The sequence below is a fragment of the Gossypium raimondii genome, chromosome 10 (genome assembly GCF_025698545.1).
Source record: "Gossypium raimondii isolate GPD5lz chromosome 10, ASM2569854v1, whole genome shotgun sequence".
NCBI classification, from domain to species: Eukaryota; Viridiplantae; Streptophyta; class Magnoliopsida; order Malvales; family Malvaceae; genus Gossypium; species Gossypium raimondii.
The window spans coordinates 27,232,580-27,252,626 of record NC_068574.1 but is presented as its reverse complement, the minus strand read 5'-3'; the positions used below and the strand labels follow the sequence as shown (position 1 = coordinate 27,252,626).

Sequence of the window (20,047 nt, the reverse complement as noted above, 5' to 3'; positions counted from 1 at the left end):
TTCACATGAATCAACCTATTCTAGTAATTATTCAAAAAATCGGCCTAATTTGGTAAATTTAAAAAAAAATCAGCATTTATCAATATTTAAGTCGGTTTTTCAAAACAGAGGCAACATAAACTCAACAATCAAAAAATCAAACACAAATATTTTATTAAATAAATAGTCTAATTAAAATAGGAGTAAAAGTGAAATTTGTTTAGAAAAAAATAGGGAGCAAAAGGAAAAAGAAAAAAATGATGGAAGAAAGGGGTAGCTTGGAGGGAAAAAATGGGTTAGAGTAAGAACATGATAAACAATAATAGAGGTAAAAAAACTTAAAATTGATTATATGGCGTGCATAGTCAGGGGTTAGAGATTTAACGGTTGGGTAATCAAAATGATAAATTATTATAATAGTAGTGACCAAATTACAAGTTTTTTATTTAGGTGACCAAAATGAAAACGTCTAAAAAATTAGGTGACCAACTAGGTATTTACCCATCATTTAATTATATGTGTTTGAGGATCAAATTGATAAATTTATAAATATGAAAGGTTAAATTTATTGAATAATTTAGAATTAGGACCAAATTGTAGGTTGTGTACGTATCAAAACTGAATATGTTATTATACCAATTAGAAAAATGTCACAGTTAAGTTAAATATTTAACAAATAGTGACAAACAAAAATGATTTAAAACGTTAGTGATGAAATTGAAAATTTTATAGTTTTGTGTCCAAAGGAAAAACACTAATAGTTGGGTGTGTAATTGTATAATTTTCCAAATTTATTATTGATAGAATATTTAGTTGTTATTATTATTATTGGACATCCAGTGTACTTGAAAATAACATATGAAACGTATTATTCGAAATAAATTAATAATAACACATTAAATAATATTAATAAATGAATCTTGTGTATTGGCTTGATGGTTAAGGGTGTTCACTACTCTAGGTGTGACTTGGGTTTGAGTCGTGCTAATCGTTGTTTGTACTTCACAAAAAAAAATATTAGTAAATTATTATTAATTTTAATCTTATTAAATAAAAAATAATATTCCAATATTTAATTTTTATAATAAACTTTATTCTTAAAAAATATTTGGATTAAATATTTAATAAGTAAAATTATTTCAAATTTAACTTGCATATATTTTATAAATATAATAATGTATATATAAAATTAATTATATATAAATTTGTTTTGGAATAAATTTAAAAATACTTGAAATCAAGTTTTGTTTTAACTAAAGGTTAACCTATAAGAATATAAATGAAAGTTGATTTCATGTATTGCTATGGAGTAAAACTATAAATAATTTAAAGATAATAATGTAAAAAAGTTATGATTAAATCAGTGAGCTAAATCTAAATCTAATTTTTTTTCTATTTTTAATAAATATTCATGACTGTAATTGGTATATTATATAAATTTACTTAATATTTTGCCATGTTCATGGTAGACTTGTTCATGGCTTGGTCCGAATGTCCGCTCAAAAAGTGGGAGAGTTTGGGCAAAAATATAGGCTCGAAAATTAAGCTTGGACAAAAAATTAATGCCTTTTTTCTAAATGGGTCGGGTTTCGGGTAAACGTTATTTAGTCAGATTCGATCCAGCTTGAATTTGCAAAAAAAAAAAAAAGAGATTGTTCTAGCTTTTTTACCGTTTTGTCATTATTTTGCTATCATTTCACTATTATATTACTATTATTTTGTTCTTATTGTTTGAATATTGTATAATTCTTGTTTTATTATTAAATTTGCTACTATTTTAGATGTATTTGCTTGCTAAGTTTCACTTATCTTAGTGTTATTTAAGTATATTTTTTTTAAAAATTTCTCATTTGTTGGGAAACATTTATTTTAATGTTGTTAGTGTATTTGATGTATTATATTTTTAAATTTATTTTTATATAAAAAATATAAAAAAATTTTAACATAGACATGCTAGGCTGGACTCGGATTTTAACATTTTTATCCGAATTAAACATTGGTAAAATTTTAGGTCAATTTTTCGTACTAGACCAAACCTAGAAAAGGTGCCTAAATTTTTTCGTTGACTCGGCTCCAACCCGACCCTATCCTATGGGAGACAAAATTTGATTCAAAAAATGTGAATAAAACTTAGATACCAAATATTGGAATCAAAATTACTACTAAGTTTCAAAATGGTCTCTCTGATCAACCATCGAATCTGGGGAATGGATCTCAGGAAGGGATTTGTAGAGGCTCGGGAGTGCGATTGGATCCCATGTTAGTGTTGAAAAAAATGGTTTTGAAAAACGCATCAACAAAAAAATTTAGGAAAATCTAGGGTTTTATAATTTTTTCCAAAACAAGATCTTGGTTGTGATATCTAAAGTAATAAACACTTAATCAAAATTGTATCTTTTCAATTCGTCTAGAATGAGCGCTTCGACCGAATAGTCTTCTCCGCTATTCTTAAGCTCATGTTTGCCAAGTGTGGCCTCTCTTCGAATCAAAATTTTTTTTACAAAAATTACTAGTGGGGTAATTTCATAATTTCTCTAAACTTTTGGGTCAAGTTGTAAATTAGAAAAATATCTCTAGAAATTTTTTGAAATAATCTCTTCATAGAATTTTATCTATACAAATTTCTCTTGAATTCAAATGTGTGTAAAATAATGACCCAAGGTTCTCTTTGTATAGTGAGAGTTTAGAGAGTTCAACTATGATTAAATTTAATCACTTTAATATTAAATTTAATCTAATATTTATAATCTTATTAAAATAATAGAATGTTTATCTACAAGACAAACATTAAATTAAATTTAATACTAAGAAAATCACTTTAATATTAAATTAATAAAATATTATTAATATAAGTATTAAATTAAATATTAATATATTAAAATAATATTATTTTTGGAATAGTTAATCTGAAATCAAATTCTCTGGTAGAGTCTCAGTAGGAGTGTAACTCTTCCACTGCTTAACCACCAATGACCAACCTCTACTAGTCACCGGGACATCGCTGTGGCAGCCGCTGGCACCATTGTGTCCAGTGATGCAGGTGTGGCACCTTTATGGCACCCCGACCCGGTTCAGTTGTTGTCGGTGCGATCCTGGTAAGTGACAACCCAACTGGTCTAGTCTAGCCACCGTTGGGAGTGCCAGCCTAATTTCACATATAGGGCCCAGTTCGACCAGTTTTCAGATCTTAGTCTCGATTTTGGGCTCTCGAGCCCAATTTACGATCTTAGGTCCAATTTTCAAGTTCAATTACCCATTGAGCCAATTGTTTGACTTGAAAATTAATTTACAAAAATATCATATTAATTTTAATTAATTTGATTAATTTAATCTTACTTGATCAAAATTAATTTTTCAAAAGTCACTTAAAATTTTCAAATTAATTTTTCTAGAAAATTCTTTAATCAAATTATCTAGTTGAACAATTCTCATGACCACCTAATTTAATTCTAGATTAAATAAATCGACTCAATTAGATTATTTTCAAAGTCGTAGAATTTTCTTCTAATTTAAATGCAGTCCGATTGAGTTTTTGTTGAGCTAGTGGAGGGACCAATCGGACAAATACAATTATGCTCTAGTGATTGCAATTATTTCTAGAAGTATCATTTTGATAATTCACAATAACTTAATCATGGAGTCAGTCCACAAGAAGTACAATGATTGAAAACTCATTATTGTATACTTTTTACGAAAGCAATTCATCCAACTGCTTTGTCCAATGACCTATTCATGTGTGTGTTACCTTCATATGATATCCTTGATTCCTTTGAGTTAAATTCGTTCACTCAATACAATACTATTTTATCTCATTGTCACCATTATGTCTTCTTAATAATTAATATGATCACTGTCAACAAATGACTGTGATAAATTACTCGTTCGAGAAAAAGTAACCCGTGGTCACTTTCTATATTTATAAATCCACACAATGTCAATGAGAGGATATCATTAACTCTTTAATTGAGTTATGAATTCCACTGTTGCTAGTAAATGCATGCCATACACAAGTCATGTACCGAACATACCAACTATGGCCTCGATCATCTTTAGAGAACAGGCCTCTACTTATAACAAAACACAGGAGTTGCATACGTATAGTCAGCGACTAACTTAGGAATTAGATAAATCACATCATGAATGTCACAAGTGAATTAATTCACAAACGAATTAAGAATTAATTCATTTTGGGTCCAGTCCAATGTATCATTCTACCAATGAATACATTTATGTCTCTACTCGTGGAGTCAACTTCTCCGATAGCCAAGACTAGCCATCTCCCTAAATGGAATTGTAGACAACTGTAATGATTTTTTTGTGCAAGTGTACATAGTCATTCAAATAATAAGTAAACTGAGTTATCGTCTCCACAGGAACTGTGTATGTTAATCAATTATTTGCAAAATTATAAGTTAACAATTCGGTGATAAAAGCACAATAATTTGAGTGATGATGATTAAAAAAAGTTAAATTAACTAGATGCAAAATTGATCCCTAATGCAAATTAATCTAAATACAAAGTATGATAATTAACTAAAATGAATGAATGAATGAATTTAGCAGCAGAAATACAACTTCAACAATCAATAACGCGAATAGGCTAGGATAATTACATAATCAATTTCGTCAATTTCTGGTTCGGTTGGTTCATTCGGTTCAACTGGGTTCAACTCATGGACATTCTCCACTAACCTTTCAAGATCATGGGCTGTGATGCAACCTTGAACATACTAGCCCTTCAGGTTTGCTTTTGATTTAACTTGGGCCCTTAAGCAAAGTAAAGTAATCAATGATGGAAAGTGGATACTTCTTATCTTTTTTTTTAGCTCAATCATGGATCTCCATGAGAATAATTTTTCCAACATTGATAAACCTTGCTGTCATAATTGCATTAAAAAAATCATCCATTCCATCAAGATAGTAGAACTATATGAGATAGGCATGAAGTTATATTGAACAAAGTAAAGCCATACCTTAGCCACCGATTTTAGATATTCCCTTCGGCAAGAATAACTACCATACTTTCTTATAATCCATTGGGATCCTAGATTTGTGACAATATTAAGTACTTGTTAAAGAAAATCCCAATTTATATTCGTCATCATGGCAAAGTACTCATCCTCTTCAACATCAGGCAAATAAAACAAATCATTAATGGATTTAGAAGTTAAGGGTACCTTCTTTTTGTGAACAATAAATTCCATAGCATTTGGCACAGTTACGTTGGCATGAAATTCTTGAACTAACTCCTCTTCAGGAAGTGTTCGCGCATTACAGGAATAGTTCAATTGAGGACATCAATTTTTTTTCGAATTGGCAAAGGCACCACCATTTTGTCATTGCTCTCTAAATTGAAACCTTTTTCTAGCATCATATGTTGATTTTTTAAGATAGAATCAAACCTTTCTCTCGCTTCCTCATCTTGAATCACGATTAGATTTTCGGCATTGGTCTTGAAAGATCTAGTTCTTTTACTAGACATGGTATTTTTTCTGAAATATAGGCAGAATTTTGGCAAAAGGAAGGGAAAAGAAATCGACAATGGATGATAGTAAGAGGTTTGCGACGGTGGAAAAATTACTCCAGCAAGAGCTATGTGGCAGCGATAATAGGGTTTTGCAACAAGGGAAAGAAATTGGGGAGATTCTTCGGGATTTAAGACTCATGGCTAAGAGGAAAAAGAATAAGTGGCTAGGGTTTAAGCTAATTTCTTGAATGGTTATGAAAATATATAGTGGTAAAAAGGGGTTTATATAGTAATAAATCAAGGTAAAGTTGTAGCAAAATTTTAGTTACAAAGGTTACTTGGACAGTAAGGTAAGATGGAAAAGAAAGTGGCGGCAAAATTAGGGTTTTAAGAACTCTTTGGTCGGCAATATGGGGTAAATTTTCTCCTCTTTACTGTTTCAAGCATTGAGCCCAAACTGTATTTACAAATTGAACTACTTAAAAAACAAAATAAAATGATTAGTACTTGGGCCAATTTGACCCCCTTATTAAACATAAACAATTAAAATTAACATTAAAAACAAAGATTAAAATGAAAATAAAAATTTCGAAGTTAATTAGAAAATTTCTTCTCAAAAGATTACATTAAATCAATTCCCAGGAAAGGTTGGAGAGGTTACAAATGGTCCTACTTAAGTTCCAATATCCTTACACAGAATTAATTAAATGTACTAATTCAAGAAAATAATTTCTAACTAATTATTAAAAAGTAAAAACATGAAAAATTAAGGGTCTATTAATTTGAACGAGGTTTCAACTTGCTCAACTTCACCATCCTAATAGTGTTTGAGACGTTAACCATTAACTTTAAACGTACCTCCATGGTTGTCGTACAATTCTACAGCTCCATATGGATAAACTTTATAGATGGTATAAGGTCCTTTCCATCGAGACTTGAGCTTCACAGGAAATAACCTTAGCCTTGAATTAAACAACACCTTCTGACTCTGAATTCACAAGGTTGTAAACAATTTTCATGCCATCTTTTAGATTTTTCTTTACATATCTTGGCATTCTAGTCTGAAAATAACCTCAACTCTTCCAACTCATTGAGCTATAGCATTCTTCTCTCATTTGTTTGCTTAAGATCCAAATTTAATTGTTTCAAAGCCTAGTGAGTCTTATTTTCCAACTCAAGCAACAAATACTAACCGATACGGATTCATTCCTAACGACGTCTTAAAAGTAGTTCGATTGGCCCATAAAGCATCACTGGGCCTTTGAGACCAATATTTTCTATTGAGGTGCACTACCTTTTCAAGAATACCTTTTATTTCACGATTCACCCTTTTAACTTGCCCATTTGACTGTGGATGATAGGCATTAGCAACTTTTTGTTTCACATCATACTTGTCAAGTAACCACTTAAGCCAATTATTTACAAAGTGAGATCTTTCATTGCTAATTATAGCTCTTAGAGTCCCAAATTGTGTAAATACATGCTTATGTAGGAATCGCATGACTACCTTAGCACCATTTGTTGGGTATGCCTCAACTTCAACCCACTTGGATACATAATCTACAGCTACTAAAATATTTTTGTTCCCATAAGAAGAAGGAAACGGGCCTAGAAAATCAATGCCCTATACATCGAATAATTCAACCTCTAAAATATTTGCCAAGGGCATCTTGTTCCTCTATGATATATTTCAGTCTTTTGGCATCTACCCTAGTTTTTCACATATGCATATGCATCCTTGAATATTGTAGGCCAAAAGAATCTTGATTGTAAAATCTTTGCTACAGTACGAGAACCGCCAAAGTGTCCCCCACTCGGAGATGAATGGAAATGGTAAAAGATCTCTGCAATTTCACTTTTAGCTACGCACTTCCTAATTATGTTATCTGCATATTGTTTAAACAAAAATGGATCATCCCAGAAATAATACCGACTATCATGAAGGAATTTCTTCCTTTGTTGGTATGTCAATTCTCGAGGAATTATTCCACATGCTAAATAATTTGCAAAATCAACGAACCCAAGTGTTTCATGAATTCGACTTACCTCAAAGATATGTTTATTAGGGAAATTTTCATTAATAAGAAAAAGTGAAGGGGTTACCTCATTTTGTTCCAACCTTGACAGATGGTTAGCTACTTGGTTTTCAAAACGCTTTCTGTCTTGAATCTCAAGGTCAAATTCTTAGAGTAAAAGTATCCATCAACTTTGTTTCAGTTTGGCATATTTCTTTGTGAGTAAGTATTTTATGGCCGCATGATCGGTAAACACTATAACTTTGTCAAAAGAAAAAAAAATATAGCAAAGAGTTCTTTTTCAGTTGTTGTATAATTGAACCGGGCTCCTATCCAAGTTATGCTTGCATATTAGATAGGATGAAACACTTTGTTTCTTCTTTGACTTATCACAACTCCAACAGCGAAATCGCTTGCGTCACACATCAACTCAAAAGGTGAGTTCCAATCAAGAATAATAATTATTGGGGCTGAGATTAATCAATTTTTCAATTCATTGAAAGCTTCTGAACATGCTTTGTTAAATAAAAAATAATATCTTTTTACAAAAGCATACACAAAGGTTTAGAAATTTTTGAAAAATCTTTAATAAATCTACGATAAAAACTAGCATGGCCTAAGAAACTTCTAACTCCTTTCACACTAACTGGAGGTGGTAACTTTTCAATTACATCCACCTTAGCTTTATGAACTTCAATACCACTTTTGGAAATTTTATGTCCTAAGACAATTCATTCCTTAACCATAAAATGGCATTTCTCCCTGTTAAGGATAGGATTCATCACCTTGTATCTCTTTGGCACCTTAGCCAAATTACTCAAACAAACTTCATTAGTGTTACCAAAAATTAAAAAATCATCCATGAAAACTTCGACAAAATTTTCAACCATATCAGTGAAAATTCCCATCATACATCACTAAAATGTGGCAAGCGTATTACATAAGCCAAAAGGTACGCGTTTAAAAGAAAATGTATCGTACGTGCAAGTAAAAGTAGTTTTATGTTGGTCTTCTAGGGCTACAACTATTTGATTGTATCCCGAATATCCATCTAAAAGCAGTAAAATTCATTACATGCCAATCGATCTAACATTTGATCCATAAAAAACAACTGGAAATGGTCCTTCCGAGTAGTTTTGTTCAACTTTCTATAGCCAATACAGATTCTCCAACCCTTGGCAGTTCTCATCGGGATTAACTCGTTACGTTCATTCTAAAAAATCGTGATCCCACCTTTCTTTGGTACACACTATACCGGACTTACCCACGGATTATCTGATATGGGGTAGATAATTCCCGCATCTAACCATTTGATCATTACTCCCGCACTACCTCTATCGTGATAGGGTTAAGTCTCCTTTGCCCATTGATTCTACGTCTTTCACCCTCTAAAATAATTTTTTGCATACAAAAGGAAGGGCTTATACTTCGAATGTCAACTATGGTCCAACCAATAACCAATTGCTCTTCTTGATGTTCTGTTAGTTCTGCTGAAACAATCATAGGTAAAGTAAAATTGTTACCTAAATAAACGTATTTTAAATGGGAAAGGAGTACCTTTAGTTTGAGCTTAGGTGGTTCATTGATTGATAACTTGTGTTGTGTAAATTCTCGAACTTTCAACTCTAATGGTTTAAACCGCAGTGGTTGAACATAGCTTCTCAGATTGGCTTCCATCAAACCATATTTTCATTACCTTTTTCATCTTCCAATGGGTCAGACTCTAAAGTGTTCTCTAATGAGTCTTCTTCAAGATTACTTTCCCATTCCATAGAAACTAAGGTTTCTTACTCCTCCATTACTGAACATTCCTCCATTGGATTTGGATATTTCATTACTTTCAGAACATTAAATGTTACATGATCGTTTTGAACTCTCATTATGAGTTCGCCTTTTTGCACATCTATTAATGTTCTTCTCGTAGCTAGGAAAGGTCTCCCAAGGATGATCAACACTTCCTTATCTTCTTCAAAGTCTAACACAATAAAGTCAGCAGGAAAAATAAACTTATCAACTCTTACCAAAACATCTTTGATCTTTCCTTCGAAATATGCTAAAGACTGATTCACTAGTTGAAGTGTCACAGTAGTGAGTTTTACTTTACCTATTCCCAAAAACTTAAAAATAGATTTGGGCATCAAGTTGATGATTGCTCCAAGGTCGCACAAAGCTTTACCACAGTAAGATTCTCTGATGTTACAGGGTATAGTGAACTTCTAAGTTCCTTCAATTTTGGAGGTAGCTTGTTCTGTAGGAACGCATTGTACTCCTTTATTAAAGCGACAGTCTCATACTCACTAAGTCTTTTCTTCTTGGGTAGGATGTCCTTTATGAACTTCACGTAATTAGGAATTTGCTCTAAAGCTTTCACCAATGGGATGTTGATGTGAAGTTGCTTCAGAACATTCAAGAACTTCTTGAATTGCACCTCTTGTTTTTTCCTGTGCTGCTGGAGTCTTTGAGGATATGGAGGTGATGGAACTTTAGGTTGAATTGGACAACTTTTCCGAAGAGATAAATCTATAAAAGAATGTGTTAGCGTATCGGAATTCACTACTTTAGATTTTACCTCATCAGATTTCTCAATATCTGGCTTTTCCAATATAAGAACTTTAACTGTTGGTTGACTTTCCTCCTTCTCATAGGCTCATCCTCAATCACAACCTTCTTGGGTTCCAAAATCTTATCACTTCATAATGAAACTACCTTGCAATGTTCCTTACCAAAATTCCTTGGATTTTTTGTATCACTCGGCAAGGCTCCTTGCGGTCTATTACGAAGCTCGGTAGCTAACTGACCCATTTGGTTCTCTAAATTCTTTACTGTTACTGCTTGACTTTGGATTAATGCATCACTTTTCACCATGTACACCTTCAACAAGTCCTCCAAATTGTTTGATGATTCAGCTTGAGGTGGTTTTGGAGCTTGTTGGTTAAACCCTTGAGATTGGTTAGGTCTATGCTAGATGTAGGTGTTGTTCAGCCCATTTCCTTGGTTACTCCAAGAAAAATTTGGATGATTGTGCCATAAAGGATTGTAGAAGTTGGACTGTGGTCCTTGTCCACTTCTATTTTGAGACCAATTCCTTACATAATAAACAAACTCAGGGTTGGAAGGGCAATTCTCGAAAGAATGGTCATCCTCACAATATACAAAGGAAACAACATTATACTAACTTAGAGATTGAGCTACAAAATTATTAGAACTATTAATAGTAAACTGTTTCAACATTGAGGAAATAGAAGATACCTGAGCAGAGATTGATGTAAGTGCATCCACTTCGTGCACTACGGCTACTCGTCTTCCTGAAGTTGTTGTTGCTAGCGATCCTCTTGATGATCTCATAAGCCTCATTATAAGACTTAGACAAAATCGCGCCTTTCGCAGAAGCATCTACCATCAATCTTGTGTGTGCATTGAGGCCGTTATAAAACATCTCCAACTAGATGCAATGTGGAATCCCATGATGAGGACACTTATGAAGTAGCTCATTGAATCTTTCCCACGCCTCGTACAGGGGCTCATCACCTAATTGTTGGAAAGTAGTAATGTCATTTTGCAACATTACGTTCTTACTCAATGGAAAATACTTTACTAAAAACCTTTTTGCTAACTCTTGCCGAGTAGATATTGAACTTGGTGGTAATGAATTCAGCCATGCTCGTGCTTGATCTCTCAATGAGTATGAAAACAGCTTCAACCTTAACGCATCTTCAATCACACCAGCTATTTTAAACGAATCACTTATCTCCATGAATAATCAAAGGTGAAGATTAGGATCTTCCATGGGCATACCACTGAACTGGCCCATTGTTTGAAGTATTTGAAACATCACTGGTTTCAACTCAAATTGGGGTGCCTCGATATTCGACCTCCTAATTCCCGGATTTAACTCATTGAAGAATGGCACAACATATTATCTTATGGCATGATCCCTATCATTAGTAATAAGGATTGGGTTGTACACATGATTGACTCCATTACCTTGTCCATCATTCTGATTTCCAAGGTCCATCTCAGTTTATCTTTTAGCTAACCTCTCGCGTCTTCTCTGTCTAAATGTTCGCTCGATTTTAGGGTCTACAGGTAATAAATCGATAATTTAATCAATGCTTATAAACACCAGACAAATAAATCATAAAAAATAAAGAATCAAGAATAAATTAGTAAAGTTAGAGGTTAGATAAAAATAAAATAAAAACCAAACTATAAAGAATAATTTCAACAAAATGATTAAGGCAACAGTCCCCAGCAACAATGCCAAAAACTCGTAACGGTATTTTTGTGCAAGTGTACATAGTAGTTCAAGTAATAAGTAAGTAAAATGAGTTATCGTCTCCACAGGAATTGTGTATGTTAATCAATTATTTGTAAAATTACAAGTTAACAATTTGGTGTTAAAAACACAATAATTTGGGTGATGATGATTAAACTAAGTTAAATTAACTAGATGCAAAATTGATCCCTAATGCAAATTAATCTAAATGCAAAGTATGATAATTACCTAAAATGAATGAATGAATTTAGTAGCAGAAACACAACTTCAATAATCAATAACATGAATAGGCTAGGATAATTACATTAATCAATTTAACTCATTTTCATCATGCTTAATAGTGTTCGGAAAATATTCCATGGAAACTCGATCTTTCATGAGTTTGGAAATCGACTTAAGTCCTCTCGAAATATTTTACTTAGTGAAACATGTATTATATTGATCATATTAAACTAAGGGTTTCTTAGTATTTATTTATGTGAGGTAACAGGGATGGGTTAGGTTTGAAACTGTTTAATCAAATAAACCTAAAAACTATGCAAGATAATAAAGCTCGTTAAAGTTATTATGAACCTTCAATTTAGTCGAGTTAGGATAAAAATTAAGCATGCACTTTTCAATTATTATGTCCACTAGCCGTCATCTGGTTAGGATCACTCAACTAATTGTATTGCATCCAATATGAAATACATGCTTGAATTTAATTGAAAACATGATCGATTGAGGCACAAACATTTTAAACATGAATCAAACAATCTAGAGTGCAAAGAACAAAGTAATGCATGAAAGGAAAAATAGTTCTGGGAGGGAGTTAGTGGACATAATAACCATATTTGTGCAGGAAAATGATGTTATGAGTAATAGAAGCCTTACCAAACATCTTTCTTTTTTAGAGTGAAACCCCTAGAGAATGAAATCGTGCGCATCAATTTTGACGCAGTTTTTAACCATCGTCACTTCAGATCTGCTGTGGGGTTGGTGGTCAGAAACGATAGGGGGAGGTTTTGGTCTTAAAGTCAGTGGTGGAGAATCGGATTGCCTCCTCTTTTGCCGCAGAAGCTGGCATATACGCTCATGCAGTTAGGTTGGGGTAACCATGTGTGTGGACGCAGTAGAAATCGAGGGATATGTGTTAACAATTATAAAAAATGTTTGGCTGATGTTGAAGACAAGCCAGAAATAAGAGCTTATATTAGAGAAAATACACCAGAATAAGGGTCGATTTAACAAGATATGGTTTAAGCATATTCCTAGACGGGTAAATCAGACAATTCATATTATTGCCACATAGAGTTTAAAGAGAAAAGAGGAGTTTTACTTGGAACAGAGTGTGCCTTTTTACGCCGTCGCTTTGCTAGGACTGGGAAGGCAGCGGGAATGTGAACTCGATTGAGAATCTCAAAGGTCTTTCATATTATCGGAGAAGAAGATAAAGGGTTTTGATGAAAAGTAGTTTCTTTTTTCCAATTTTGATGAAAAGTAGATTTGGGGAGTGGTGGGTGGCAGTTTCATTAAATTCGACTTGACAGGGGACTTTTAGTTTCCTTTTTCTGATTTCTTTTGTGTTTTCTTTTTGCCTGGTGGGTCTCGCTGCTGGGCTTCTGTTATTTGTTGAACTTTGTTGTTGGGCTCAAGTGTCTGGGTCCAATTCATTTTCAATAAAGACCAGCCCTATTATTAAAAAAAAAGTGGTCTCTCCGAACCAAATATAGTTTTGTCTTGACTGATTCAATTGCAACTGTACAGTGATGATATGGAGACAGTCGTGAAGACGAAGAGAATAACCTCAACGATTTTTGGTTTTATTCTTCCTAATTCTCTTCTTTTTCCTTTTTCTAAACTGCCCATACGTGTTTTCTTTCCAGTTGTTCTACTACTTCTGATGAAAATGTCAAGATGGGTATGTCCAAACCCACCTCTCTCGAGAATTTAGTCATACATAAGTGTAAATCAAGATGCCTTGAGCTTGATGAAGCTCTGGGTTTTTTCAATTCCATGATTTCAATGAGACCCTTACCCTCAATTTCGGCTTTCAATTATCTGCTTGGAGCAGTCTCCAAGATGGAACACTGCATTTTTTGTTTCCATGTGTAAACAGATTATGGGTTGTAGTGACTTCCAACCTAATATCTTTACAATGAACATTTGGATCCTTTGTTTGTGCAATTTGAAGAAGGTGGACTAGAGGTGCTCATGAGCCGGGCGGCCCGGCCCGGCCCAACGGCCCACCCGAAATATGAGAGGGTTCGGGTAAAAATAGAGGCCCGAAATATGAGTTTGGGGAAAAAAATGAGGCTCGTTTAGAAAACGGGCCGGGCCTCGGGCACTACTTTTTTGGCCTGGGTCTAGCCCGAATATATAATAAATATAATTTTTTTTAATTTTAAAATATTTTTAAAATAATGGTTTTTTTATTTTTTTATTTTTAAAATAAATTTTTAGTGTTTATTAAAAAAATGGGCCAGACCGGGCCGGGCTCGAGCTTAGTAATATTTTCTCGGGCCGGCTCTGGACAAAATTTCAGGCTCATATTTCAGGCTGGGCCCGAGCCTAGGACGCAGGCCGAAATTTTTTATGGGCCCGACCTGAACCCGGCCCGGCCCATCCCATGGCCACCTCTAAGGTGGACTTAGGTTTCTCTATGTTGGCTATGATTGTAAAACTTGGTCTTCAACCTGACGATTATACCATGAATACTCTGCTTATTGGACTGAGCGATGAGGGTAAGATTAACAAGGCAATGGGAGTGTTTAGGAAAATATTGGACAATGGATATCCGCATAATCACTACACTTTTAGTATTATTATGAGGAAGCTTTGCAGATCAGGGAATTCTCGTTTTGCTGTTCTTCTTCTGTTAAAGATGAATGGAAATGGAAGCTTTCAACCTGGTGCGGAATGCTATAGTGCAATTATTGATGGAATCTGTAAAGAGAATCGCATGGACAAGGCTTTGATTATCTTTCGAGATATGTTAGATAGGTGAATTGAGCCCGATGTTGTTCATTCAATTCGTTGATTAATGGATTTTGCAGCGTTGCCCAGTGGGATGAAGCAAAAGAATTATTAGTTGACATGGTTAACAAGAGGATTTCCCCTAATGTCTATACCTTAAATACTATAATTTCTGCTCTTTGCAAGGATGGGAAGATCCAAGAAGCAATATTTGTATTTGATTTAATGAGCCAAAGAGGCACAAGGCCTGATGTTATCACTTATACTATGCTAATTCATGCCTTATGCAAGTTTGGCGAATGGAGATTGGTCAGGAATTTCTTTGCAAACATGATTGCATCTGAAATTTTACCTTCCGTATTAACGTTCAATTCCATGATATATATTTTATGCAAGGAGGGGCAGTCATCAGAGGCAATTGAAATTCTGGAACTAATGACTCGTAAAGGCGTGAAACCAGATGTTACCAATAATCCTCTTATTCAAGGACTTTGTCATTCTGGGCAATGGGAAGAAACAACAAGCTTGCTCAATAGAACGATGAATGAAGGAGTCCATCCTGATGTTGTGACTTTCAATTCTTTAATCAATGCTTTATGCAAGGAAAAGAGGACTTCAGAAGCCTTTACTGTGCTGGAATTAATGATACAGAGAAATGTAAAACCTAACGTTGTCACAAACAATTGTTCAATATATGAGTTTTGCAGTTCGGGCAAATGGACGGAAGCAACAACCGTGCTCAATAGAATGATGAATGCAGGAGTCATCTTGATGTAGTAACTTTCAATTCTTCAATCAATGCCTTGTGCAAGGAAAAGAGGACTGAAGAAGCCATTACCATGTTGGAACTAATGAGTCAGAGAGGTGTAAAACCCGACATTGTCACCTACAATTGTTTAATACGTGGATTGTGCAATTCAGATATATGTGCAGAAGCCACAAGCTTGTTTAGTAGGATGTTGAATGGAGGAGTCCAGCCTGATATGGAAACTTTAAGATCTTTAATCAATGCTTTGTACAAGGAAAACAAGAATGAAGAAGCCATTAGCATGTTGGAACTAATGAGTCAGAGAAATGTAATACCTGACATTGTCACCTACTGCTTTTTAATACTTGGATTGTGGAGTTTAGGTAGTTGTGCAGAAGTGGCTAGCTTGTTTAGTAGGATGTTGAATGGAGTCCAGCCTGATGTGGAAACCTTAAGCTCTTTAATCAATGCTTTGTGCAAAGAAAAAAAGATTGAAGAAGCCATTACCTTGTACAAATTAATGATTCAGAGAGATCTGAAACCAGACATCGTCACCTACAGTAGTTTAATACATGGATTATGCAATTCAGGACAATGTGGAGAAGCAACAAGCTTGCTTAGTAAGATGGTTGCTGAAGAAATTGTTCCTGATGTTGAAACTTTTAACATTTGTTGGATGCTATCAGCAAACAAGGAAAAATAAAAAAAACTCATGAAGTACTGAAGGTGATGGATCAAAAAGGCATGAAGCCGAATGAGTTTACTTACAGGATAATAATTGAAGAGGTGTAAATGAATTTACTTACAGGGTAATGATCGAAGAGGTGTAAAGCCATTACCTAGTTTTGTGCCATAGAAAGGCTTTCCTTCACTCTGGTTGATTTTTGTTTTCTTGTGCTTGGTTTGTAGACAGCCTTTTTTTCCCTCCTCCTCCATAACACACTTTTCATCTGGCTTTGCTTGCTTGTAGTTGTCTGGTTTACTGCCATGATAATGCTTTTCTTCTCGTTTTGATTTAACAACATAAGGCTTTTCTTTTTCCTCACAGTTTTCTTCTTGTTTAGGCTTGTAAATGTCATAGTTCGGCATATCATCTTCATCGTCTGGCTTTGCTTGAGGGCTGTCTGCTGTTATTCCATCTAAACCATGCTTAGATGAATCATCACCATAACCAGGCTTCACTTTTCATACTGGCTTCTCTTTTTATGCCATAATCAGGCTTTGCTTGAGGGCTGTCACCCCGAATTCCATCAATGTTAGAAGTAAGGAGAATGCCAAGGAGAGGTGAGAGAGCCATGACTGTGGCACTATTAATTCTATCGCTCTGGAATGTTATGTAATAATTATTATTAGAAGGAAATATGAGTGGATGAAGAATACGGGATGACACCGTTGCGTTTTATATGGGATTGGTCAAACTTAATCTTAGTTTACTAATGGCTAAGACTGTAGTTCTGAAACAAAATAAACAATGATTCTGGGTTTAAAATTATATGAGGAGAGGCTGACTTGAAAATTTGTGGACAGACCTTAAGCATTGGTTATACTTCATTAGTGTTTTCCTCGTTGGTGAAATGTACATGACTCGAACACTAGTTTTTTTACCAGATTCTTTCACCAAAATGCAGTCTGATTGTTTCTTAGACTTTTAGTTCAGCATTACTTCTCAAAAGTGTTTTTGGGCCGAAAAGCACTTTTGAGTAAAAACTAATTTTTTTTGGTTTTGCTTTTGGTTAAAAAAGTGCTTTTGCAAAGCATGTATTTTTACCCAAAAGTATTTTTGAAAAGCTCAAAAGTATCTTGTGTAGCAATGTTTTTATCGCAAAAGTGCTTTTTGTCCCGAAAATACTTAGAAGCAATGCTAAACTAGCCCTTAATGAAGTTAAAATCAGTTCTACTATGCATATTATACAGTTGTGCTCTTGACAGAAACAATGCCATCTAAGTATGGCATTTTAGTGATCTTCTCTATACTTTTCTAAAGAGCTAGACAAGCTTTGGAAGGTATAGTAGTTGGAAATACATTGTTTGAGAACCTAAGTTATAGTAAACTATGTTACTCGGACTCGTGTGCTACGGTTGGATACAGGTACGTGTCCAAAATGGTTATGTTTAATTTTCTAAAGTTGGAGGATCCTCTGCTTTTCTGGCCATTGCTCAAGCCATGACTGATCAACCATGTGTACAGAAAAAGAACGCTATTTCTCTTGTTAGTGAGTACCTATGACTTCCATTTGGAGCTCCATAGCAGGAAACTGGAATTGACCTCTTGAAAGCTATTTCTTGTTAGGTTTTAAGTGATGCATTAGGCTACTAATGAAAAGGAAAAGATCAAGGAAGCAACCTATCCACGTTCTCAAAAGTATTGTTCCTTAGAAAACTAAACAAAATCCTATAGCTGCAAATATCTGGCCAACAGAATAAAATGACAGCTAGCAAAAGGATACTACACTATCATTTTAGTCCTTAAAAACTTAGTTCTAAAAGGAGGGAACATGATAGAAATATTTAGCAAACAGAAAAGGAAATTCAGTATTTTCATAGCTCAAATCGCCATCCCTTGAACGAGGGATTCGATCCACTGATTTGTTACTTATAATCAAACAAAGCCAATTAGTAATTGAATTTTCACGATTGGATAGTAGAATATAATTGGAGTACCTAAGTCAATTTAAGCGGGTAATTACAAATATTTATATTCAAATCTGATTATCTTATAGCTTTTCAAATAGACTTGTATCCTATATGGTTTAACTTTAAAAAATTATTTTATACAATAATAATAACATTTTAATTTGGTATATATATTAATTTATTTTTATACTTTGCAAGTAACGGAATTTTCGTTTTGCAGTCGTTTTGTTGATAAAGATGAATGGAAATGGAAGCTTATGCTATAGTACGATTATTGATGGATTGTGTACGGAGAAACGCACGGAGAAGGCTTTGACTATATTAGAATTGAGGCAATAATTAATGGGTTTTGCAGCATTGGCAAGTGGGATGAAGCAAAACGATTATTAGCTGATACGGTTAACAAGGGGATTTCTCCTGATGTCTATATCGTAAATGCTTTAGTTTCTGCTCTTTGCAAGGATGGGAAGATCCAAGAAGCAATATCTGTATTTGATTTAATGACCCAAAGAGGCATAAGGCCTGATGTTATCACTTATACTACGCTAATTCATGCCTTCTGCAAGTTTGGCCACGAATGATTGCATCTGAAATTTCACCTGCCATTGTTACTTTAGATTCCATATAGATATTTTATGCAAGGAGGGGGAGTCATCCAAGGCGATTGAAATTCTGGAATTGATGACTCGTAAAGGCGTGACACCAAATGTCTTCACCTATAATTCTTTCATTCAAGGCTTGTCATTCTGGGAAATGGGAAGAAGTGACAAATTTGCTCAATAGAATAATGAATGAAGGAGTCCATCCTAATCTAGTGACTTTTAATTCTTTAATCAATGCTTTATGCAAGGAAAAGAGGATTGAAGAAGCCATTACCATGTTGAATCTAATGAGTCAAGGGAGGTGTAAAACCTAATATTGTCACCTAATTCAGGTAGATGGACAGAAGCAAACAGGCTCGCTGAATTGAATGATAAATGGAGGGATCCATCCTGATGTAGTTACTTTCAATTCTTTAATCAATGCTTTATGCAAGGAGAAGAGGACTGAAGAAGCCATTACCATGTTGGAACTACTGAGTCAGAGAGGTGTGAAGCTTTATGGGGTTACATACAATATAATGATCAGATTGTATTGTGGGCAAGGTGAAATGAATAAGGCAAAGGATGTCTTTGATTCAATGGGAACCCAGGGCTTATAAGATGTTGATCAATGGGCATGCGAAGAGTAAAAGTAAAGAGATTTTGAGGCTTGCTGACGAAATGCTCCAAAAGGGATTTACACTTAATATGGAAACTCACAAGATGCTTAGAGGCTTGAGAAGGCTATGAAAATTAACATCTCATTATTTTTGTTATTTGTTCTTTCAATTTTCTTTATAGAAATGGAGAAGGATGCAAGTAGATTAGGTGATTTTATATTGGTCTAACATCGAATATGCAGAGATTGCACTCTACTGATGAGGTATCTCCATGCGATTTACTGTCAGATGTATGGATTTGCACACTAACAATATATCAAATACAAACCCACCAATAAAACATCATCAAGCAACAATGTTCCGTTCCAAAAATAAAAGAGAATCAACTCGAGTTGCTACCTCCAACATCAAAACAGAAGATCAAATTTTCAGAACACGCAAACACAGAAAAAAGAGCACCTTCAATGGCTTTGTTGACATTAGTGGGAAAATTGCAGGCCTGCAATGGAGAGCTTTTGCAGTCTCTAAGCTTTTCTTTCTTACGGTTTTGTGCCGTAGTAAGGCTTTTCTTCACGTTTTGGCACTGTTTTAACAACATAAGGTTGTCTTCCATATTTAGGCTTTTCCTTTTCTTCTTTCTTGGTTTTGTAGACAGGCTTGTAGTTGTCCATGATACTGCTTTTCTTCTAGTTTTGGAACGTCAGAGTTTCTGCAGTAACCAGAATTTTCCTTTCTAGGCTTCTTTTCACTTCATATGTGGATGAAGAAAACG

General features: G+C 34.2%; 1 long non-coding RNA gene, 1 other non-coding gene and 1 pseudogene across 5 annotated transcripts; 2 read left to right on the top strand and 1 right to left on the bottom strand.

The window, feature by feature from the left end:
* Window positions 1-4,432: 4,432 nt before the first annotated feature.
* LOC128033615 (uncharacterized) lies at window positions 4,433-13,261 on the bottom strand. 4 transcript variants are annotated; one of them, XR_008189594.1, is made up of 3 exons: window positions 13,056-13,261; window positions 12,611-12,893; window positions 4,433-11,541 (listed from the first exon to the last, which is right to left on the bottom strand). It is a non-coding gene; the product is annotated as an uncharacterized LOC128033615 (long non-coding RNA). The 4 variants fall into 4 exon arrangements; XR_008189592.1 differs by having other exon boundaries at window positions 12,611-12,796; XR_008189593.1 differs by having other exon boundaries at window positions 4,433-5,023; window positions 5,157-11,541; window positions 12,611-13,258.
* Window positions 10,920-11,026, top strand: LOC128034329 (small nucleolar RNA R71). The gene has a single exon (XR_008190457.1). It is a non-coding gene; the product is annotated as a small nucleolar RNA R71 (small nucleolar RNA).
* A 187-nt stretch (window positions 13,262-13,448) lies between the features above and the next one.
* LOC128033926 (pentatricopeptide repeat-containing protein At1g63080, mitochondrial-like) lies at window positions 13,449-19,665 on the top strand (annotated as a pseudogene).
* The last annotated feature ends 382 nt before the right edge of the window (window positions 19,666-20,047 follow it).